Source organism: Anomaloglossus baeobatrachus, chromosome 1 (assembly GCF_048569485.1).
Source record: "Anomaloglossus baeobatrachus isolate aAnoBae1 chromosome 1, aAnoBae1.hap1, whole genome shotgun sequence".
Lineage (NCBI taxonomy): Eukaryota > Metazoa > Chordata > Amphibia > Anura > Aromobatidae > Anomaloglossus > Anomaloglossus baeobatrachus.
In genome coordinates, this window is record NC_134353.1 from 389,790,710 (window position 1) to 389,802,758 (window position 12,049).

Here is a 12,049-nt window from a genome sequence, read left to right on the forward strand (position 1 = left end):
GTATAGTAAATTATGTTTCACATTACCAATACTTCGTCTTGAATGACTATAAACACGCAGCATTTGTGCTAGATGTGAACACGGCCTAAATCTCCAAGCTAAGTGGATATGATTTCATAAAAGCTCTGCCCTTGGTGAGTCTAAAGACGCTGCTGAACTGTGTGGTTTTTGGTAGATTTGTTTACTGTAGGATTTTATATGCATCTTGTAAATACCACATGTAAAAAAAAAGTTGTTGCATTTTTAAGTGCAGAATCAGAGCTTTTCAGCACTATTAAAAAAGAGCTAAAAACACGGTTTCACTAAAAGGCATCAAATAAGGAGGAAAAAAAGAGGCAAAAACACAATAATCAGTCAAGTTTGTTACTTCATCATGTGCTATGGACACCTGCAGAAAAATAGCAGTAGAAAAAATCCCAGCATTTGCCCTACATGTGAACATGGCCTCAGTGTTACAATTTTATTAAATTTTTACGGGTTTAATAGAAAAAAATATCAGTCATGCAATTTTTAATGCTATTTATCGATCACCATAAAGGATCTGATCGCTGTGTTGTGTGGGTTCTTATGATTACAAGGACACCAAAAATTATATTTTTATTATTGTTTTTAATTATTCTTTTTGATAAATCTTATAGGAAGAAAAAAATCTTTCTTTTATTCTCCTTCTACAATACAGGTACATAAAAATACACTACTATGTACAATGTATCTCTATGCACCAAGAATATCTGCCTGTGGGTTCCGAGTTTGCAATTTAGCTCTAAAGGCCCCATTATACGCAGCGACATCGCTAACGAGATATTGCTGGGGTCATTAAATTGGTGATGCACATCCGGCCTCGTTAGCGACGTTGTTGCGTGTGACACGTACGAGCGACCGCTAACGATCAGAAATACTCACCAAATCGTTGATTGTTGACACGTTGTTCATTTTCAAAATATCGTTGCTCGTTCAGGAAGCAGGTTGTTCGTCATGACTGAGGCAGCACACATCGCTACGTGTGACACCCCGGGAATGACGAACAACAGCGTACCTGCGTCCTCTGGCAACGAGGTGGGAGTGAAGTTCATGCAGCTGCTCTCTGCCCCTACGCTTCTATTGGTGGCCCGCTGAGTGACGTCGCTGTGACGTCGAACGAGCCGCCCCCTTAAAAAAGAGGTTGTTCGGCGGCCACAGCAACGTCGCTAGGAAGGTAAGTATGTGTGACGCGTACCAGCAATAAAATATTGTTCGCCATGGACAGCGATTTGCCCGTGACGCACAAACGACAGGGGAGGTGCGAACACTAGCGATGTCGCAGCGTGGAAAGCGGCCTTAAGGCTACAAAATCCACCAGACCCAGGCACAGTAGGCTGTGGCTCATAGTTTTAGCTATTGCCAGCAATGTTGTATTTTGTGCCTTAACTTCCCGAGGAGACCAGATCTCAAGATGTAATAGTTTTTTATTTTTTAAGGCATTTTATAGGAACTAAGTTGGATTTTATTTTTGCTTCTAGAATACAGGTATATAGAAATATACTCTAATGTACAGACAGAAATATATCTAGATATTAGTATAATCTGTGTGTGGGTTCAGAGCCTGCAGTGCAGCTTCAAGTATACTAAACTCTCTTATGCTGATAAATACGGCTTATTACTTTATCGGCTGCCAACAAAGATAGAGGTTGTGGATTCAACTGCCAGAGAGAACAAAGAAGAGAATTATTTAAAGGGAGTTTGTCAGGTCCCCAGTGCACCCAGAACCACGTGCATTTCTGGGAGGATATCTAGAATCCCTCTCTAACAGTCCTAGCATATAATAGCATACATAAACAAATATTTAGAAAAAGTATTTCTAAAGATCGTTTATGAGATGCTAATGATGGCTGTGACTAGTTGCAAGCGCATTAGTTCCCTGACTAGTTGGCCCACTTAGCATATTAGCAAGCCCCTACAGTGCCTTGCAAAAGTATTCGGCCCCTTTGAATTTTTCAACCTTTTCCCACATTTCAGGTTTCAAACATAAAGATAAAAAATTTAAATTATATGGTGAAGAATCAACAACAAGTGGGACACAATTGTGAAGTTGAACGAAATGTATTGCTTATTTTAAACTTTTATAAAAAATAAATAACTGAAAATTGGGGCGTGCAATATTATTCGTCCCCTTTAAGCTAATACTTTGTAGCGCCACCTTTTGCTGTGATTACAGCTGCAAGTCGCTTGGGGTATGTCTCTATATCAGGTTTGCACATCGAGAGACTGAAATTCTTGCCCATTCTTCCTTTGCAAACAGCTCGAGCTCAGTGAGGTTGGATGGAGAGCATTTGTGAACAGCAGTTTTCAGCTCTTTCCACAGATTCTCGATTGGATTCAGGTCTGGACTTTCACTTGGCCATTCTAACACCTGGATACGTTTATTTGTCAACCATTGCATTGTAGATTTTGCTTAATGTTTTGGATCATTGTCTTGTTGAAAGACAAATCTTCAACCCAGTCTCAGGTCTTTTGCAGACTCCAACAGGTTTTCTTCAAGAATGATCTTGTATTTGGCTCCATCCATCTTCCCATCAATTGTAACCATCTTCCCTGTCCCTGCTGAAGTAAAGCAGGCCCAAACCATGATGCTGCCACCACCATGTTTGACAGTGGGGATGGTGTGTTCAGGGTGATGAGCTGTGTTGCTTTTACGCCAAACATATCATTTGGCATTGTGCCCAAAAAGTTCGATTTTGGTTTCATCTGACCAGAGCACCTTCTTCCACATGTTTGGTGTGTCTCCCAGGTGGCTTGTGGAAAACTTTAAATGACACTTTTTATGGATATCTTTGAGAAATGGCTTTCTTCTTGCCACTCTTCCATAAAGGCCAGATTTGTGCAGTGTACAACTGATTGTTGTCCTATGGACAGACTCTCCCACCTCAGCTGTAGACCTCTGCAGTTCATCCAGAGTGATCATGGGCCTCTTGGCTGCATCTCTGATCAGTCTTCTTGTTTAAGATGAAATTTTTGAAGGATGGCCGGGTCTTGATAGATTTGCAGTGGTATGATACTCTTTCCATTTCAATATAATCACTTGCATAGTGCTTCTTGGGATGTTTAAAGTTGTGGAAATCTTTTTGTAACCAAATTCAGCTTTAAACTTCTCCACAACAGTATCACGGACCTGCCTGTTGTGTTCCTTGGTCTTCATGATGCTATCTGCGCTTTAAACAGAACACTGAGTCTATCACAGAGCAGATGCATTTATACGGAGACTTGATTACACACAGGTGGATTATATTTATCATTATCAGTCATTTAGGACAACATTGGATCATTCAGAGATCCTCAATGAACTTCTGGAGTGAGTTTGCTGCACTGAAAGTAAAGGGGACGAATAATATTGCACGCCCCACTTTTCAGTTATTTATTTTTTACAAAAGTTTAAAAAAAAGCAATAAATTTTGTTCAACTTCACAATTGTGTCCACTTGTTGTTGATTCTTCACCATAACATTAAAATTTTTATCTTTATGTTTGAAGCCTGAAATGTGGAAAAAGGTTGAAAAATTCAAGGGGGCCGAATACTTTCGCAAGGCACTGTATGCATCCCGGCTTCATAAAGGCTCACTGCCCATGATCTGAAGACGCTTGCACTTCCGATCATGCACACTAATCCTCTCTGAAGGACACATAAACCCGACATCTGAGTAGTGCACATGACCGATGACCGAAAGTGCAGGCGACTTCTGATCACGGGCAGTGAGGCTCTTTGAAGCTGGGATGCATACAGTGCCTTGCAAAAGTATTCGGCCCCCTTGAATTTTAACACCCAGTGTTAAAGAAGCTAAAAGCTGACAGGTACAAAGTCGTGCGCATGTGTGGCTTTGTATAGTGCTGCCATGATGCTGGCTGTTATAAAGCATGTTATTACGCCCACAGGGGCGTGCTAAAATGCTAAGTGGGCCGACTATTCAGGGAACTAATGTATCTGTGACTAGTCCCTGTGCTCATAAGCATGAGCATAGATGCTGGCCCTACCTTCTGAGGAGGAGCTACAGAGCAATGACATTGTACAGAAAAAAGAGAGTGAGAAGAAGTTGGGAGAAAGGCCTGACGTACTGGTACAGCGGGACCTCTAGTCAGTCTCTCTGAATCTGGGAAGGTTTGGAGCTCTGCTATGGAGACATTGCAGTCTGCACACAGTTAACTTTTACCAGCACCGTTGTTGCAGTTTGACTGCTTGATTATACCGAGATGCTATGGTGCATAGTTTTACTCACAGATCAGTAGTCATTTTGCAGCTTCCATATGTTCGGCCCATAAAATGCCTACGGATGTGTTGAAATCACTCAGTGACAAGGTAAGCAGTCCAAATCTTAGCATGCAGATTAGTGTGGATAACTTAACTTCTCTGGTCCACTACATCACATAGTTCCATGGCTCGAGCCAACCACACCATAATTTTCTGTTTTGTTCTGCTCAGTGCATTCAAGATATGTAAAGCAGTATAATTTAGGTTTTGGTGATAAGACTTTGTCAATGGCAACAGATTAATGTTATAGTACTTCCCCTCATTTTATAAACCCTAAACAGCTAACATTTTATGAACTGAACTGTATTTCTAAAAAATATATAAACCTTGGACTGGATTCTTACAATATACTGTATTTCATAAGATGTCACTCACTAGAAATAACAAACAAAACCGTAACACAACTGCTGTAACAGTCTATCTGAGATTGAGATAAAATAAAATGATAGTGTGTTCTAGTGTAGAACGAGAAAAAAATGGGAGGACAGATGTGAACCTCCTTTTTCATGCAAAATTTCAGTTTGAAGCCCGGCTTAAGCGGTTTGAGTAATTGTCATGTGACTACTCATAGGCAATGTGCACACTTATAGCCACATGCCAAATAGCTGCTTTTTCTAATTGACTCATAGTTCAGTGATAAATTACAACCCCTGCTTCACTAAAAAGCAAACAAAGAGAAGCTCGTCAGCATGTGAATGACGTGCGAGTGACTAGCGCGAGTGTCGCATCGCATTACCCGGCATGGACTGCCGCTCTTCAGACAGTAATGCCTCAGCTGCATAGAAATACATGCAGCTGACTTGCTCCTGTCAGGAGAGTGTGCAGCCATGTCGGGTGATGCAATGCGAATTACGTGCGAGTCACTTGCAAGTGTGACTCTGGCCTTAGTATGAAATTCACATATGAGTGGTTATGTGATAACAGCTGGAAATGGAAAGCAGAACCAAATCCTAATTGTAAATCCACGACGTCGTGGATGACAGCTACATGGACTGTGAGGCTACAACTCCATATGTATTATTTTTAATCTGTTGAAAATAAAGAAAGAGATTTTACTACTCCCCTGATGTTACGGTTGCTGCGAGCACTGGAGACTATGTCCAGATTTCTTGCTACTGCACATGTGCGAGCGCTGGAGACTAAGTCCAGATTTCTTGCTACTGCACATGTGCGAGCGCTGGAGACTAAGTCCAGATTTCTTGCTACTGCACATGTGCGAGCGCTGGAGACTAAGTCCAGATTTCTTGCTACTGCACATGTGCGAGCGCTGGAGACTAAGTCCTATCTTGGAGCCATTGCACATGTGCGGGTGACATCATCGCTGACACGAGGTCACATGTCTCTGACACCTTCTATGCCGATTGGTCGCTGGTCATGTGCTTGTGACGCCTTGCTCGGTGATAGGCCAGCATGACGTCACTCTTGTCGTTCTGGCAGCCGATTGGCTCTGGTGTCCTCCATCTTGGATGAGGCACAGAGTCTATATAAGACCCTGACACACGCCGCATGGCGCTCAGTCCTCTTGGTTCATGCATGAGGGTAGACGCCCTGTGCACGTTCCTCTAGGCATTCCTCTGTCTATGCAAGGTGAGCGCTACCGGCAGGGTAGCGTTCTTATACCTTACAGCTTCGGCTGCTGTCCGTATCCTTACCTCTTAGGGGAGCGGACATAGGCAGGTGCCTGAGGCACATGGTCTGGCTGGGCCTTGTGATTCGACTCGTAGGTGGACGTTGCCGCTAGGGTAACGTTCCTTATACTGCGTCTGGCAGTTGTTCGTATCCTCGCACACTAGGGGAGCGAACAGAGGTAGGAGCTTTGTGCGGCTTACGCTGCTGTTCGTCTCTTTTGCACCACTAGAAGAGCGGACCTAGGCAGGTGCCATATCTAGTGGTTCGTGTCCTCGCACACTAGTGGAGCGAACGCAGGTAGGAGCTTTGTGCGGCTTACGCTGCTGTTCGTCTCTTTTGCACCACTAGAAGAGCGGACCTAGGTAGGTGCCATTTCGCACACATTGCCTTTGTCTCTGTGATTGTTAACAGAGATCATTCCACACACCCTCCAAGTGGGGGAGGAATTGCTTTGCTTACTTATTGTATCCTTCTGTGAGTTAACAGAGGTATTGCACTCTGCCATAGTCTGCAGCAGAGTCTTTGCACGGTGGACCCTGACTGTCTGATACTCCTTTGAGTTATTATCAGACAGCTCCCCGTAACATTAGGACTGAGCCCAGGGTCTGGCAGTTATGGCAGAATATCAGCAGTTACACCGTTACATACAAGTACTTGAGTCACGGCTCAAGAGTATAGAGGATAAACCTCAGACCATGGTGACATCTGCACATGATCCTCGACTTGCTCTGCCAAACAGATATTCTGGCGATGCCAGATCATGTCGTGGTTTCATTAGTCAGTGTCAGATACACCTAGAGGTCAACTCTTCTCGCTTCTCTACGGAGAGGTCCAGAGTAGGCTTTATCATCTCCTTACTTCAGGACAAAGCCTTAGAATGGGCGACTCCCCTATGGGAGCGCTCTGATGTGGTTACTCTGAGACATCAAGACTTTCTTGATGCTCTTAAGGCGGTATTCATGGGTCCGCAGGTTACCCATGATGCGGCCCTGAGACTGTTAGATCTATCTCAGGGTTCGTTATCCACTAGTTCTTATGCCATTGCTTTTAGAACTCTGGTGGCAGAACTAGATTGGCCAGAGAAGGTGTTGATTCCTATCTTCTGGAGAGGGTTGGCAGGCTATGTCAAGGATGCTCTTGCTACTCGTGAGGTCCCTGCTTCTCTGGAGGACTTGATCACAGTAGCAACGAGGATCGATGTACGCCATAAGGAACGTAGACTCGAGGTCTCTTCCTCATGCCCTAAGCATCGGGCTATTCCAGTTGTTGAGGGTCCACTACCATCTTCCTCAGCATCTGAAACATCTCCCACTCCTATGGAGTTAGGTCATACGTCTTCCAGACTACGCAAGTCTGGTCCTCCTATATGTTACGTATGTCGTCAGGCTGGGCACTATGCCAACAAGTGTCCTAGTCGTCAGGGAAACTCCCTGGTCTAGTAACCATTAGAGGGGGGTTACTAGAGACGTCTTCTGCACCCTCTAAGTGTTGTATCCCAGGTCAGCTCTCGTTATCTGAGAATACATGGCCTATTATGGCTTTTGTGGATTCCGGAGCTGACGGGACTTTTGTGTCCTCAGGATTTGTAAAGGGACACAATATTCCCTCTATCATGTTAGAGGCGCCTATTCCTGTCCGTGTTGTTAATGGAACTATGTTGTCTGACTCCATTACATTGAGGACAGTTCCCTTGCGCCTTTCCCTGTCTCAGGGTCACATAGAGGAGATTTCTTTTCTTGTTTTGCCTGAGGGTATAGACGACATCCTTCTGGGTCTCCCATGGCTTCGGACTCATGCTCCTCACATTGACTGGGAGTCTGACAGCATTATTAATTGGGGTTCGAAATGTCAGTCCCGATGTCTTCCCTTACCACCTAAGGTCATTGCGGTTGCATCTACTGATCTCTCTCCCATACCTACACCCTATCTGGATTTCGCTGACGTGTTCTCCAAACAGGGTGCTGAGGTTCTTCCACCCCATAGGCCGTATGACTGTGCCATAGACCTTATCCCAGGTTCGGTTCCACCTAAAGGCAGGGTTTACCCCCTGTCGATACCTGAGTCGGAGGCCATGTCGACCTATATAAGAGAGAGTTTAGAGAAGGGGTTCATTCGTAAGTCTGTCTCTCCCGCGGGAGCTGGGTTTTTCTTTGTTCGGAAGAAAGAGGGTGATTTGCGTCCCTGCATAGATTACAGGGGTCTCAACGCAATCACGATAAAGAACAAATACCCATTACCTTTAATTTCGGAGCTCTTTGACAGACTGAGAGGAGCTCAAGTTTTTACGAAGTTGGATCTGCGGGGTGCGTATAACTTGGTACGAATTCGAAAGGGTGACGAATGGAAGACCGCTTTTAACACCCGAGACGGTCACTATGAATACCTCGTCATGCCTTTTGGGTTATGTAATGCACCCGCAGTATTTCAGGACTTCGTAAACGATGTGTTCAGGGATTTACTGTTATCCTCAGTAGTGGTGTATCTGGACGACATCCTGATTTTTTCTCCTGATCTGGAGACTCATCGTCAGGATGTCGTTCGTGTCCTTTCCCGTTTAAGGGAGCACTCATTGTTTGCTAAACTCGAGAAATGTGTATTCGAGCAGTCCTCATTGCCTTTTTTGGGTTACATTATCTCACAAGAGGGCCTAGCTATGGATCCTGCGAAGCTCTCTGCTGTCCTGCAATGGTCCGAACCTCATTCCTTGAAGGCGGTGCAACGCTTCTTAGGATTCATAAATTATTACAGGCAGTTCATACCCCATTTTTCTACTTTGGTGGCCCCTTTGGTGGCCTTGACTAAGAAAGGTGCTAATCCCAAAGCCTGGTCTACTGAGACATCTCAGGCTTTTGAGGCAGTAAAAAGACACTTTTCAACTGCTCCCGTTCTTCAAAGACCCGATGAGAGTAAGCCCTTCCTCTTAGAGGTTGATGCCTCTTCAGTGGGTGCTGGTGCGGTCTTGTATCAAAAGAACGGTGCAGGTAGTAAAAGGCCGTGTTTCTTCTTTGCTAAAACCTTTTCACCGGCAGAGAGAAACTATACCATTGGGGATAGGGAACTGCTCGCCTTGAGATTAGCCTTGGAGGAGTGGCGTCACTTGCTGGAAGGAGCGAAACATCCTTTCCAGGTCTATACAGACCATAAGAATCTGACGTACTTACAAACCGCTCAGCGTCTGAATCCTCGGCAAGCCCGCTGGTCCTTGTTTTTCTCCCGCTTTCACTTCTCCATCAACTATCTGTCTGGGAGTAAGAATAACAAGGCAGACGCCCTGTCTCGCTCTATGCTTTCTACCCAGGAAGAGATTGACGAACCTCGTCTTATCCTTCCCTCCAGGGTTTTTCATACGCTCTCGCCTGTGACGTTAGACCAAATCCCACCAGGCAAGACCTTTGTTCCGCCTGATCGACAGAATGATATACTGTCATGGGCCCACACCTCAAAGGTGGGTGGGCATTTTGGTATTAGACGGACACGAGAGTTACTGGAGAGGTGGTATTGGTGGCCACACTTAGCCAGCCACGTCAAGAGATATGTCGGTTCCTGCTACTCGTGTGCTCGCAACCGTCCATTACGGCAGAGACCGGCTGGGCTCTTGCATCCTTTACCAGTGCCAGATAGACCATGGGAGGTGGTAGGCATGGACTTTGTGGGTGATCTTCCATGTTCACAGGGACATAGATTTGTGTGGGTCATTACGGACCATTTCTCCCGGATGGTTCATCTCGTACCGTTATCGAGAATCCCATCTTCCAGGGTACTAGCCAAACTATTCCTCAAGCATGTCTTTAGGCTTCACGGGATGCCAGATCGTATCATTTGTGATAGAGGCCCGCAATTTGCTTCCCGTTTCTGGCGAGATCTTTGTAGCCTTCTGCAAATTGAGTTGAATCTATCTTCGGCATACCATCCGGAGACCAATGGTTTGGTTGAGCGTACCAATCAATCCATGATTATATACCTGCGACACTTTGTTGCTGAGAACCACGATAACTGGTCCTCCCTCCTACCCTGGGCAGAATTTGCCCTTAACAATTCGCTGGCTGAGGCCACTGGGCAGACACCGTTCGTACTCAATAATGGGCAACACCCTAGGGTACCGGTACCGTTTCCCGCTGCTGCACCTCCCCCTCTTGTGGCCGACTGGGCAACTAATGCCAGAGAGGTTTGGGATCGGACTCAAGAGTCAATCCAAGCAGCTAAGGACCGTATGAAGACGGTGTCCGATCGGTTTCGTCGCCCGGCTCCTGTCTTTTCTCCAGGGGACTTTGTGTGGCTCTCTGCAAAAAACGTGAAACTTAGAGTGAGCTCTGTCAAATTTGCTCCTCGCTTCCTGGGTCCTTATGAGGTTCTTCGACAGGTAAATCCTGTAGTCTACCAATTGAAGTTACCCGTCCATCTTAGGATCCATGACAAATTCCATGTTTCACTGCTAAAGCCGGCAATTTTACCTCACGCTCGTGAAGTGCACTCTCCTGCTTCTGATTCCTCTCGCTCTAGCTATGAGGTACGAGCCATAGTTGGTTCTAAGATGGTTAGAGGGCGCAGGTTCTTCTTGATAGATTGGGAGGGCTACGGCCCGGAACATCGCTCTTGGGAGCCTGAGGAGGCTGTCCATGCTCCCGACTTAGTTGCTGATTACCTGCGTCGCCGGGAGGGGGGCCCTTGAGGGGGAGGTACTGTTACGGTTGCTGCGAGCACTGGAGACTATGTCCAGATTTCTTGCTACTGCACATGTGCGAGCGCTGGAGACTAAGTCCAGATTTCTTGCTACTGCACATGTGCGAGCGCTGGAGACTAAGTCCAGATTTCTTGCTACTGCACATGTGCGAGCGCTGGAGACTAAGTCCAGATTTCTTGCTACTGCACATGTGCGAGCGCTGGAGACTAAGTCCTATCTTGGAGCCATTGCACATGTGCGGGTGACATCATCGCTGACACGAGGTCACATGTCTCTGACACCTTCTATGCCGATTGGTCGCTGGTCATGTGCTTGTGACGCCTTGCTCGGTGATAGGCCAGCATGACGTCACTCTTGTCGTTCTGGCAGCCGATTGGCTCTGGTGTCCTCCATCTTGGATGAGGCACAGAGTCTATATAAGACCCTGACACACGCCGCATGGCGCTCAGTCCTCTTGGTTCATGCATGAGGGTAGACGCCCTGTGCACGTTCCTCTAGGCATTCCTCTGTCTATGCAAGGTGAGCGCTACCGGCAGGGTAGCGTTCTTATACCTTACAGCTTCGGCTGCTGTCCGTATCCTTACCTCTTAGGGGAGCGGACATAGGCAGGTGCCTGAGGCACATGGTCTGGCTGGGCCTTGTGATTCGACTCGTAGGTGGACGTTGCCGCTAGGGTAACGTTCCTTATACTGCGTCTGGCAGTTGTTCGTATCCTCGCACACTAGGGGAGCGAACAGAGGTAGGAGCTTTGTGCGGCTTACGCTGCTGTTCGTCTCTTTTGCACCACTAGAAGAGCGGACCTAGGCAGGTGCCATATCTAGTGGTTCGTGTCCTCGCACACTAGTGGAGCGAACGCAGGTAGGAGCTTTGTGCGGCTTACGCTGCTGTTCGTCTCTTTTGCACCACTAGAAGAGCGGACCTAGGTAGGTGCCATTTCGCACACATTGCCTTTGTCTCTGTGATTGTTAACAGAGATCATTCCACACACCCTCCAAGTGGGGGAGGAATTGCTTTGCTTACTTATTGTATCCTTCTGTGAGTTAACAGAGGTATTGCACTCTGCCATAGTCTGCAGCAGAGTCTTTGCACGGTGGACCCTGACTGTCTGATACTCCTTTGAGTTATTATCAGACAGCTCCCCGTAACACCTGACTTGTTCGCTGGACTGCTTCAGCTTCTCTATGAAAATATAGGTACATCACCAAACTGAATATATATGGTGTAAATGTGGCGCCTCTGACCTGGTCAGGCGCCACCGAGTATTGCACCCATGCCTGGGTCAGTACAAAACAGGTAATCCTGATGGCTGATTAGGGTGTGGACACACAGACATTTAGTAGCCAGGAACACACACACGGTAGAGGAGACCCCTGAGCAGTCCCAGGGAGGGGGCGTAGCTCTCACATCCCAGCTAGTGGTGGGTAGTGGGATTGGAGACAGGAGAGTGTGCAGTGGCAGCCG

The 12,049-nt window shown here is 46.4% G+C and overlaps 1 protein-coding gene across 15 annotated transcripts in view; it reads right to left on the reverse strand.

Moving 5' to 3' along the window:
- ADGRL3 (adhesion G protein-coupled receptor L3) overlaps positions 1–12,049 on the reverse strand; it is a 1,180,558-nt gene that overhangs the window by 788,181 nt on the left and 380,328 nt on the right. The gene's annotated exons all lie outside the window — the stretch shown is intronic.